The sequence below is a fragment of the Schistocerca cancellata genome, chromosome 5 (genome assembly GCF_023864275.1).
Source record: "Schistocerca cancellata isolate TAMUIC-IGC-003103 chromosome 5, iqSchCanc2.1, whole genome shotgun sequence".
In the NCBI taxonomy this organism is placed as follows: Eukaryota; Metazoa; Arthropoda; class Insecta; order Orthoptera; family Acrididae; genus Schistocerca; species Schistocerca cancellata.
In genome coordinates, this window is record NC_064630.1 from 297,573,854 (window position 1) to 297,587,881 (window position 14,028).

Sequence of the window (14,028 nt, forward strand, 5' to 3'; positions counted from 1 at the left end):
TCTAAAATATAAATCAAATCAAATCTTTATTAACAAATATACTAAGTATTCTTTCCACATTTTCACAATTATTTTCGATTGTACTCAGTCTTTGTATCACTTTGACTGTTCACATTTCACTGTTTGTTGTTATTCACTCACTGCACTACTCCTTTGGTTCCTCCCTTCGTCACTGATAAGAAACTGACATTCGAACGCATAAAAAATCTTTACCAGTGGGTAGCCCCACCAGTGGCGAATAATTCCAGAACCTAGCAAAAAGGCTTAAAATGGTCCACAAAGTTCCAGATCATCATTACTTCTGGAATTTTCCCGAATGTATCAGTCCATTCCGAACATTCCAGAACATCCCGGATCACTGTGGAACATTCCAGAAAATTCTGGAATATTGTGGAACACTCTCGAATGTTCTCGAAAGCTCTAGAATATTGTGGAATGTTCCAGAAATTTTTAAATCTTTATTTTAAATCTTCAAAAGCATGCAATTCAGGTAAAAACTAGTTTCTACATGGATGGGGAACAGAGGACTATCACATCATATAGCTCCCTTCATCGTGCCGGGATTCGTTTCTCAGTTTTAGCGGCACGCATATTGTACACCTACTTTCATAATATATATTGATTAAATGAGATGAAAATTTGAGACAACTGTACCTGCGGACAATTGTTTCAGAGAAATTATCAATGAAAACTGAAATTCGCTTTACAAATTATGATCGCGCCAAATCGTGTTGCCTTTATACCGATGCGCCGTCAACCAAGAATATGTGCCTGCCATGTTGAACATGAGCATTTCACTACAGCTCTGGTAGAGGAGTACATTCTTTCAGCCACGTGACGAGCTACGAATTCGAGAACTTTCAACATTTAAGAAAAAACAAAGAAAAATACTTGCAATGCGTCTTGGCAGCTAAAATATGACACAGTCTGTCTTTCGTTGTATTCTTGTCGTGTAAAAAGTGTCATGGTCTTCTCGTGTAAAAAGTGTCAGGGCATGTTTCGACATTTTCGATTGGACCATTCCCTTGCTTGGAACCGTGCGACCACTACGGTCGCAATACTGCCTCGGGCATGGATGTGTGTGATGTCCTTAGGTTAGTTAGAGTTAAGTAGTTCTAAGTTCTAGGGGACTGATTACCTCAGATGCTCATTGTGCTCAGAGCCATTTCAACCATTCCCTTGTTAGCTGCAAGAAATAGTGGTAGTAAAATGTATCAGAGATTACATTTGGACGTGGCAGTGGTTGTGATGGGAAAAAGAACAAAGAGATTGAGTTTTCAAAACTAGACATAGTTGTCTCACTGGGAATTCCGCGATCGTTCAATAAGTAAAATATGGAGTTTCAGTCTTCGATCGCTATTCTTTATTTCCAATTACCGGTTTCGGGCTAGCTGCCCATCTTCAGATCATATGTTGTAGTTACAGAGTAACTTGTCCGTACAGAACACACTGTTCACTGTCATAAGTGACAGTGAACAGTGTGTTCTGTACGGACAAGTTACTCTGTAACTACAACATATGATCTGAAGATGGGCAGCTAGCCCGAAACCGGTAATTGGAAATAAAGAATAGCGATCGAAGACTGAAACTCCATATTTTACTTAGATTGAGTTTTAATAGAGATAACATAGATCTGGGTTGTAGCAGTACTTTGCATATTCAAATATCATAGAGAAATATCACTGTGAGGAATAAAACATTCGCGTAAATGGCTGACTCAACCCACGTACTGAAAATACTACGAGCGAAAGTATAGGAAATATCTTAGTATACGAGGAGAACTCAAGACGTTTAATATGGATCAAGTAGATATCCTTTTTGTGGGTTTGTAGTGACAGTACGGTGGTACGGTGATTCAAAGAGATTGATACAATTTCAGTGGACTGTTTTTCCCGGCTATATATTGTAGTTGAATTCTGTCAAGCATATTTGGGAAACGATGTTGTACCGTTTCGAATACTGTCACTAGAGACATCTATCACCGCACTGCTTGTAGCGTATATTGTGTCAGTTGTGGGCGAGATCGCTACTATGGAACTTAAGATTTTTTGCGTTCGTCGAGTTCAGTAAAATCGAATCGCAGCTACGGTCCCGTGTGCTTTTCGGCGTAAGTATAACGTTGAACCTCTAACGAGGAAGAGCACTAATAGCGGGAATAAAAATTTTTACCAACCGGCTCTCTGTCTAAAGGTAAAATCCAAAGCGACAACGTGTATCGGAGGAGCACCTCAAGCGCTTCCGCATGAGCTTTGAACGTAGCTTGTTCGTCAAATGAATGAAGGTTCAGGAGATTACATTTTCCTGCAGGACTGAGCTCCACTCCATCGACCTCTGAATGTTAGATGTTTCCTGAATGAATCTCTACTTCAACGACGGATAGGACGTATGGGAAACGAAGACTCAGCACGGCACTTCTGCCTGTTATCAGTTCGGCGCAGAGCTCGGTCGGTTCCTGTACAGGCAACAGCATTCCATTACTGAAGAGATGCCGCATTATTACAGGAGGAGAAGGCGCTCCCGCGGTACTGTTTGTAAGTCTGTTGACAATGTTAGATTTATTACAGTTAGCGGATTAGAAGCTCGACCTGTTCTGCGCGGACCGTCGCTTTTTGCTGGAGGAGTTTTGAACTTTACGTTTACGAAGAATGAAACTATCTAACGTGGTTGTGAGAGGATACAGCTGCAGTAGTAAGTTTAGGTGATGTTAAGTATAAGCTTGGCCTTGAATCTTTCAACGCACGTGACATTATTCCTTATCGCACTTTCCAGGTATTTGAGGTTATCAATAGGCACGTTAGAACGTCTTACTTGAGTTCTAGTGTGCCTCTAGTTGTAAAGACTCGCAGTTCTCGCAAGGCGAATGAGATGAGCTGGTGTATGTGCAGAAGTAAAAATTAATACTGATTTCATAATGTATTATCGGAACTGAGATAAATAACCTTGTCCTACAAAACACGGAAGAATCCTAATATCAAACCCTGTGATTTTTTCTTGTGGGATTCGTAAAAATGCCGTTTACGTAACACCTCTTGCCCCAGGTTTAAGTTACCTAAGAAAATATATCACAGCTGCGCTGAATTCAGTGATGCAAGACATTCGTCATCCAGTGTCGGATGAATTCAGCTGTCCTCGCTGTTACATGTGCAGTCGCAGGAGGGCATATTGAGTACTTCCGTGTATGAATAATCAGATGTAATCAACAGAATTTAAAATATGCCATATGGTTCAGGAGAAATAGTCAACTGAAACTGTGTCCATCTTTTTGAATCACGTCAGTTGCACACACAGCATGTCGGTATAAACTGGTAGGTTATACCAGTTACGTACATGCCATTAGTTACTCAGCAATGGTTTTTCTCCTTCTGAGGACAAAGATATACAATGAGGCGACAAAAGTCACAGAATAACGATATGCAAATATACAGATGGCGATAGTATCGCGTAAACAATATATAAAAACAGCAGTGCATTGGCGAAGCGGTCTTTTGTACTCATGTGATTCATGTGAAAAGCAGTCCGACGCCATTATGGCCGCACGACGGGGATTAACAGACCTTGAAAGCAGAATGTTAGCTGTAGCTCGACACATGGGTCATTCCATTACGGAAGTCGTTAGAGACTTCAGTATTGCGAGAGCCACAGTCTCAAGAGCGTGCCGAGAATTCCAAATTTCAGGCATTATCTCTCACCATGGACAACGCATTGGCCGAAGGCCATCACTCAATAACCGAGAGCAGTGGCGTTTGTTTCAAGTTGTCACCTCTAATACACAAGCAACAATGTGTGAGATACGTGCAGAAATCAGTGTGGGACTTGCGACGAACTTATGCGTTACGACAATGCGGCGAAATTTGGCGCTCAAGAGCTATGGCAACAGACGTCCGACGCGAGTGCCTTTGCTAACAGCACGACATCGCCTGCAGAACCTGTCCTGGGCTCGTGACCATATCGGTTGGACCCTAGACAACTGATAAACCATGGCCTGGTCAGATGAGTCTAGATTTCAGTTGGTGGTTGTGTTCGAGTATAGAGCAAATCCCACGAAGCCATGGACTCAAGACGTCAACAAGGCACTGTGCAAGCTGGTGATGGGTCCATAATGGTGTGGGCTGTATTTACGTGTAACGGACTGAATCCACTAGGTCAGTTCAACATCAGTGGCTGAAAACAGCTATGTTCGGCTACTTCGAGACCATTTCAGCCATTCATGAGCTTCATACTCACATACAACGTAATCGGGAGGTCAGCTGGCGCACAAAGTTCTGCGCCGGCGACGTTTTCGCAGTTATGGACGGCTGTACAGGCAATATGGCTCGATATTTGTGCGGTGGAGTTTCAACGACTTGTTGAGTCCATGTCAAGTCAAGTTGCTGCACTACGCCGGGAAAAATGAGGCATAACTCGATATTATGAGGTATCCGATGAGTTTTGTCACAACAGTGCAAATTATAATACAGAAATTTTGCTTCCGCATGTCGAATGTGCGGCATCGGCTGCAATCTGGTCAACCGACCTTTCAAATCGCATTTACATACTTTCATAGTGGCCACATTCGAATCTTCTGAATATGCACGGTATTGAAGAGTGACAGATTTATAAACATTTCATATCTGTATACACATGTACATACAAATGTACTGTTAGCAGCTGAAGCTGCATCTACAGTAATAAAGCAGTGTAATATTTTTGTTGTCTGCTATTAGATGTAGAATAAATTAATACCTGAATTCCCTTTTCATGAACTGCTTCTGTTTCTCGCTTCGTTACTCACTAATGTACCACACCGCGTGCAAAGAAGTCATAAAACAATGATTCGATGAAGTAGGAGTTCGAAAACAGCACGACGAAACAAAATAGCTAAAGTCATTATTAGTTTCTGAATCTTCGTTCCACAAGATGCTATCTGGGCAGGAGTGAATGGAAAATCCTGCTCCGCCTTGACTTTTCTTTCCATACTGGACATCTTAGGTGGTTGGTATCACTTGGTATAATATAGAATTATCTGATTTGTCCCGTTGTGAGAAGTATGTGTGGAAGGAAGCATGATGTTCCTTTTCGTTTCTTTTTTTTTTTTTTAGAAGTAATTTTTACGATTATCTCCTAGTGCTGATCATTGGGGATATGTGTGCCACTGTGGTACTGAATACACAACGCCATGTCGTTTCACGCTGCTCAGTTCCATGGTTGTTTGGTCAAATAAATTTCATTAGCGACATCCTATGTATGTAAATTATACTTTCTTGTTAATTTCATTCACCTCCACCAAAACTATGTCCTCATTATACCTCAATTCGATACGAAAAATAAACTTTCACATATAAGAAGCCTTCAAGAAATTAACGGGTATGTTGTCATGAAACGCATCTATGCTCGTCATATTATCTTTGAGTACGAAATGCTGAGTACTGTTTGCTAAAATGTCTTCCGTTTCACTGCATGTACGTCCACCACACATTCCGTAACCACATATTTTGTATACAGGGTGTCAATGTGGGACTGTATCGAAGGCTTTACTGAGAGAAGACAACACCATACTGTGATGGGGTCTAACATCTACGACCTTCTTATCTTGTCAAGGAAAATGATTTCCTTTTCGCACGAGCTATTCTTTCGGGAAACAAAATTGTTAATTCTCAACGAGTTGTTCAGTGTTCAAAAGTAATCAAACTACGGCACAACTCACGTTTCATAGTTCAGCATCAGTTGGATGTCAGTGGCATTCATATATAGCTCAGTGTATTTGTTCTCCGACCTTCCTTAAAAACAGAAATGGCCTGTATCGTTCCCATTCAAAAGAAACATACTGTTTCAATGTTTTGGTAGAACGGGATTAAGTTCGTTCAGAAAACAGATACATAATTCAGGTGGGATGATTTCCCAAACCACTTGCGCTGTACGCCATGTCTGTCCATACAGTATTGCAAACAAAAACCAAATGTGTGAATATTTTTGGTGAAACAGTTTCACACGACAGAATTCTGTGTTTCGGTCTTCATTTTATCTTCGTTGATTTTGTTTCCAATATGGTCAACAGGTGACTTTGCATTTGCTTTTATCCATTGACTGTCCTTACATAAACCAACGACTATTTTAATAATCAGCGAATGAGTTTGCTTCTAAATTCATTGAATTACTGAATTTTTGTCATAACGTTCCGTCCATATTTTGTTTGATCAAGAAACTTCGGATTTCTTTGATCTCCAGAGTTTTCTTGGCTTTTCTAATAATTTGTCAAGACTTTAGTGACCCATGGCAAATACAGTCAAACCATGATCATGAAGGCAAACATCTATCTAAAAGTGCCCCATAGTACTCTTCTGTTTTCTTCTCCAGAGTTAAGTGTTCTCTGTTAACCCCCGTTCGAAACTTTCTGCGTGTATTAGCTAAACAAATATGACGGTCATTTCAAAAGTTCTGCACACTGAAGAAAGAGCTGAAGAAAATAATTTATTTCAGAAAATATCTTTACAGGCCTTCAGTTCCTGCTTATCACAGTTTCTCAACGGTTTGGCAACTCCTGTATTCCGGATACGGCATTTTCGTTGTTGAGCTGCCTGCATACTCGGGTCACCTCACTGAGATCTTCATTAGTTGTATCAAACGTTTCCCACGGATTTGCTCTTTAAATCTCGGTTACAAATCAAAGTCTATTGGTCTCATATCAATACTGTATTGTAGGTGGGGAAGTCCTTCACATCGATATTTGTCGAGCGTTTCGCTCACTGGCAGGATAATATATGATCTTGAATTAAAGTGCAGAATGAGAACACCAGCTGTAAGCATGTGAGGCCTGCTCTGGCGAAATTTTGGGAGCAAAATATTTTGCAGAAATAGCTTGTAGTACGCGCCTCTTACAGACGTCCTCTCGGGCAGGCTTCAGTTGTGGCTCAAAATCTCGTATCCAGGTTTCATCATGCTCAACAGCCCTTTTCAGAAACTGGAACACAGTTTTTACAAACTTTCAAAATTTTACGAAGTTAGCAAGCAATAGTATGGGAATGAACATCTGTAGCATATCTATGGAGTCTCCAGCCCACTCTGTTAGACGTTTGCTCTTGGTAATGAAGATGACCATGTGCACATCATCGTCCCGCTACCCATGGCCTCACAAGCTACACCTTACCTCATGACAAGCCATACCCCTTTATCTACCATGTGACAGACGACACCCCTTCCCCTACCCTCCTCACTCCTGCAGACACATCGCAGTTCTTTACAGTCCATTAAAATAAAATAGCTAATTACAATGTCATCTCAGAGCCACCATCTTGGTTGTGCTCAAATTTATCTGAATGATCTGGACTTTTTTGCGCCACGAACAGAAGTATTTACCCAAAAACTTATGTAAAGGTTGTAATTTGCGGGATTTCCACATCTACAATACATCAGAAACACACACACACAATTTTTACATTATGAAGTTACAGGTTAATCAGTACAAGTGAACATGCAAAATGTACGTAATGTAAGGCACAATATATCAGTCATTTTCTGCATCCATTTAGCTCTATGATATTTCTGGAGTGCCAGAATGCTGATTCAATATCTGAAACGTCAGCGAAAATACTTCATAAACACAAAAAACGCAATGTTTACCTATAGTGCCACAATGGTATTTTACAATCATATACGTGAACTCTCAGGTTCAGTGCCCAATGGTGTTTTCATGCCTAAACAGTTATAAAACAATAACAATAAATAAAATAGCCTCGCCTGCAGTTATGGTGTTACAAGTTTTATTGCGTTATCGATTTTGGGACTCATGTCTCATGCTCAGATTCTACTTTGTACACAAGTAATCCACTGTTATGTGTTAATTTCCCAGTTCAGACAGGCTGTCAACCGAAATACCGATAACCACACCCTATGTCCACAACACCATACATGAGACACTACAACGATGGTTGTCGCTTCCCAACCAGAAAATGTGATTGCTGTTATTAACAGCCTGATATTGTTTCTTGTTTTCATTGCAGCTACACGTATTGAACATTATGTGCAAAACAAACTTTTGAGGACTGCTACAATGTTTATCAGCTAAAACTAAGGTGCCATGTCCTCTAAAATGTGTACAGACTGAATTTCCTATAATCACTTACCAAGTGACACCAAAATCTAATCAAAACATGTGACAACAAAAACACACACAAACAACGTAACCAGAAGACAAACTAAATGACTAAACACGATTTTAGAAAGGAAGGAAAAAGACGTTTTTTTGCAATACAGTGGTACATCTTCTATACAATATTTCCAAAGATATTGATAGGGTAGAGATGGAAGTTCGATGTCTCTAAAATACAAACATTGCAGCCAAAACAGAATTACATTTCATACTAAGCCATGATTACAAGTATAAAACACACACACACACACACACACACACACACACACACACACACAAATATGGTGCTTATCGTAATATGTAATTATAATAACAGACCACTGAACGTGAACGAAAATTTGAACTCTGCAGCAAAATACAATTATTTCTCAAAATATCTAAGTCTCGGAGCATAGAACTCGTGTTCCTTACTGTCATACTTGAACTGTTCTATGACTTTTAAAGAATACACATTGCTTGCATATTGACATTACTGACAAAACTTATAGTTTAAATGGCACGTGTTGATGACAAAAGTTGCAATGTTCTAACACTCTTTTCGAGAACAGTTCACATTTAAATTGTGTTACTTAGCTTGCTAAATTACCTGCAGGTTGATTATTAGCGCACTAAAATAAATTATCAGTTTGCATATGAGTGTAGATTGGTCTTCGTACCGCATATTAATACCACACATTAAACTCATAAAAATATGTTACGTGTGATTCTGTAACATAGCAAAACATACATGAGCACTTGTTGATGAGGACTACCAAAGCAAATAATGTTATTCCCACATCTATAAAACAAATATCAAAGTCAGCCAAATAACATAGTGACCCGATTGTATTAACTTTATCTTACAGTACAAAACATTTGCAATATTCAGCTGATAACTCCAAATATTACAATATGGTATTCACTTTATGTTGCTGTACAAAACGATTGTCACTTTGTCCTGATAATGTTAACATGTCCTGTGACAAAGTGTAAATTACATGCAATGTTGATGAAATAGTGTAATAAACAGTAGTAAGACACATTAACAGAGGTATAAAATGAGGACTGCTGTGATTACAAAGTCACCCATATATAATAGCTTTGTGTATTAATTTGATCTTGTAGTATAAAAAGCAATAATGCTAGAGTGTATATAGGTGCTGCAATGTTTGGGGGACTTTGAGAGCATAGAAACCATTATTTGTTACCTTCATGTTTCTGTATTATTATTGTTCAGTATGCTATTTCAGTGAAGTGTCACGTAGTTTCTATATGTGACACCATAAGATGACAACATTTTGAACTTTAAGTTGAAGTTTATTTCCTGTCACAAGGTCATTACAATGTCTGGCTGAATTTGATATCTGTTTTAAAACACTTCCCACTGATGAATTTAGATGCAGGAAAACATTGTAAACTTATGTATTTCTCATTGACAAGTGCAGTTTAGGCTGTAAGTTAGATAAGTAGTAGTGCTTGTGTGTGTTTTGCAATGTTATAGAATCAGTTTTTATGTATTTCGATGCAATTAATGCATGACATTAATCTGTGGTAACTACATCTCATACGCTAACATATAATATATTTCAGTAGCACCAATAAGTTAACTACTAGTATTTCAATAAGCATAAAGACTATTCAGACACGGAAATATTTAAACAGCAGGTAGATTGTGCTTGCAAAGTGTAGCACAACATCCATAATTATATCACTGACATATGCTGCTCAACCTATATGTTTATCAGCAGACCTAATATGCAAGCAGTGTGAACTTCTGTTAAATCCTGTGCTACAATTAAATTATGACAGAAGTGCCAGCTCCATTTTGCGTTTGAAGTCTTCCATATTATGAGAAATAAACATATTCTGCTGCAAAGCTCGAATTTTCATTGATCAGAGACATGCAATTATAGTTGCCCATTGCAAATGAAAATGTGTGTGTGTGTGTGTGTGTGTGTGTGTACAATTCTAATTAAGATAAAAAATAATTTTATGTCATTGGTAAATATTGTATTTTAACTATACCAGCCTTGTATCTCCATTCCACCATTAAATTGACATGTTTCATCTCTTAGTCCACTGTCACCATTGTTGGTCATTTTGTGATGAATGTACACACTGCAAAAATTCACCTAATGGATTACGAAAACATACAGTTCAAGAGTGGCATTGCCATTAAAAACTCATTAAATGCCTTCTTTCTGCCTTCCCAAGGTCATGTTTCGTCATTTCGCTTGTCTTTCGGCTAAGCAGGCCTTTATGTATTTACATCGGACATTTTGATTAGATTTTCATTAGTTGCTTATAGGAAAAAAATTTGTAACCATGTTATAGAGCTATGGCATCGTAGTTCTAGTCGCTAAATGTTGCAGCGTTCTCCACAAATTTGTTTTGTATGTAGCCTCCATTATATCTAGTGAAAATAAAAATGGAAAGCAATATTTGGCTGTTAATAACATCAATTACATTTTGTTGACTTAGAAAATGATACATTAGCTTTGTGCTCTTCTCCTCCCCTAAAAAAGTGTTTGCTAAGTTGAAACATTACTTAAAAGCTTGTAAAAAAGGTATATGGGGTTAGTTCGTTCTATGAGTCAACAGTAACGTATCCTCAGGTTGAAATGCCAAAATTTTAGGTAGTTTAGATGTGGAGATGACACTAAAAATGAAGTCATCACACCATCTTAAATTTGGAAATTTTTAAATTGAGGTCCATTTTGTCTTACACCAAGTGTACATACAAAATTACCTGCTTGGGATATTATTTTTATCAGCAACTGTTTTACAAATATTTAGGCATGAAAATAGCATTGTGAGACTTAATTTGAGAGTTCACAATCATTATTTAGTCACAAATTTTGACTGACTTACATGTGTGTAGGAACAAGATTGAGACACTTGATATAAACATCTCATTATCTGTTTCGCTGACATACTTCCGTACATATGTTAAACACTGGTTTAAGACTGCATCACAGAAGAATTGTTTATTGTGCTTTCATTATGTATGGTACAGAAATCGAACTTTGAGTATGCAGTACTGTTCGTTAACGTAAATGCTTTTGAAAATGGCATAAACAATTCAGATCGTTTGGATACTTTCGAGGGTAGCCAAGATGGAGGCTCTGGGGCTACAGTATGATTGTTTCATTTTAATGGACTGTAAAGTACTGGGATATGTTTGGGGGAGTGGAAACTGAAAGCTTTTGGGAGAGGAAGGAATATAGAGTTGGGCAGGGATGTGGTGTGTCACGGGATACATAATTGGGGATAGCTGACCACGTGATAGATAAGAGGCGTGGCTTGTCAATTTATGGGTGGGGGATTTGTGATTTGCACATAACCGAACTCTTGACCTTCCTCAGAAGTTTGAAAGCCTAAATGGGCTGCAGGTCCCTAGTTACTAGTAATATCACTCACATGAACTATGAATAAGTAAGCTTTATTACGGACAAAACATTGTGAAAAATTGTAGGTACAACCCTAAAATGGACAACCGTTTTACATGTAATAACTTTGTGACTTATACAACATCTTCTGTCCTAAATCTCCTGCAGCTCACTGGTTTTTCTAAATGAAGTTACTGTACGTTATTATATACAAATGTATAATAAAACCATCCACATGACCATTTTGACAAAATTTTTTGTTTAGTAGTTGTGCTCTAATTATGAATCTGTCACGCTGAAATCCATTAAAAATTATTCTGCTAGTACTTAATACATTGTTTAAGAGCTCATCCAACGTTAAAAACTTTTCATCCCATTGCAATTTCTGCTCATTGTTTCCTAAAATATGTGACAAGTCAATAACTAAGAAAATATGTCCCTGGTTTTTTAATTCATAACAATCACTTTGGCTGCACTGATGATGGTATTTGTAAACACCACAATCTGAAACATAATCTTCGTATGGGAGGGGATCATTTCACTGGTTAGTGACAATAAGTACTTAGACCTCTTCTCATTCTGGTAATTTTTATTATGTCCTACAGTAGCGGGTTTTGATGCACTGCGTTTCTTGCATCCTCGTTTATTTCATGGTAGTTTTCAGTTTAGAAAGTCATTTCCTTCGTTACTTGTTCCCTTTAAATCCTCTGCACGACTTCCTGTATTGCATTAATGTCTCCTGGTGCTACAAGCTTCTATCTTCCTATGAGCAATAGCTTTGTCCACCAGCGTGGATACCACTGTACTGAGTCACACGACTGGCGCCATTATAATACTCTCAGGGAGGAAGCTTTCTTAAATAAGACGTAACAGATAGCGATAGTCCAATAGTATAATACACTGTAAGAACAGTGGTCGTAAATAGGTCCTAACTGAGAGGTACTGGAGACGATTGTTGAGACTTGTCTGTAGTGAGAGCTTTATATAAACAAAAGTCTTGTCTGTATTCCTGATCTTGCTGCTGAGGAACTTGAAGAAACTCACCCAACAAAATATTAGTCACTCCCTTAAAAGAGCTTATTGTAGTCGTTGGGGAGTTGCAGATGCTGTACAATTAGTACCCATTGGTCGTGTTGTAAGGGTTCCATTGTCGGTAACATATAAGAGAGTATATCAGCAGTTCATTTCTCATAATATCGTTGAGGTTCTAGAAGGTCGGGAAGTTACAGGTACTCACCAACTGAAGGGGCTACCCCTGGAGGCAGTAAGTGTTTCTGCATCATGGCAGCTGGAGAGTCATTTAGTGGTGAATGGATAAGGTGGGTGGGTGGGCGGGATACCTCCCAGACCAAAAGTATAAAGTCAATTCCAGACTATATGGAGGGAAGTGATTTCTGAAGTAAATATGAGATAGCGAAAGGTCTGTGGCTACACGAGCTGAGTGTTGTCCGGTTGTGAGACTGTGATGAGAAACTGTAAACTGAAAAGTATGAGGTCATCCTCATGAGTACAAAAAGAAATCCGTCAATTTTCAGTTACAATATACATTAAAAAATCTAAAGGCTGTAAATTCAACTAAACGACTAGGGATTATAACTATAAATATATAGAACGATCACATTGATAATGTTGTGGAGAAAGCAAACCAAAGACTGAGATTTACTGGCAGAGCACTTAGAAAAAGGAAGAGGTGTACTATAGAGACTTCTTGCATTAAGCTTGTCCACCCTCTTCTGGAGTATTACCTCACAGTGTGCGATCCTTACCAGATAGGACGGATGGAGGACATTGAGAAAGTTCTAAGAAAGACAGTTCGTTTTGTATTATGGCGAAATAGGGAGACAGAGCTACGAATACTATACAAAAAGATGGGTGGTAATCGTAGAAATACAGGTGTTTTTCGTAGTGGCAGGATCTTCTCAATAAATTTCATTCACGAACTCTCTCCTCAGAATGTGAAAATGTTTTGTTGGCAACTACTTACTCAGGGAGAAATCATCATAATAATAAATCAGAGCTCACACAAAAAGATATAAGTACTCGTTTTTCCCGTCCGCTGTTCGTGAGTGGAACGGTAGAGAAATAGCTTGTAGGTAGTCCGATGAGCGTCTGTCAGGCACTTAATTTATGCAGACTTAAGGAACTTCCGTATTTGGACTTTCCCATGACTACATAGCGAATGATTTGTTGGCGTATCAACGCAGATTTTCCAAAGTGGCAGCAAGTGACGGTTTAACACTTCCAGTCGTAGGATAAACCGTAAGAACAGTGGTCGTAAATAGGTCCTAACTAAGAGGTACTGGAGACGATTGTTGTGGCTTGTCTGTGGTGAGAGCTTGCAGACTTGGAGTGTATTTGTTGCAGTTGGTGAATGCAAGCCCGTCTCAAATAATTTCCGAGCGAACACTGGGAAGGCAACTGCACGCAATGGATATGTGGTGTCGGGTACCACGCAAGAGGTCACTTCTCGCTGCGACACACACAGTTACGGGTCTTCACTGGACCATCAGAAATTGAACAATTGTCGACTGATGG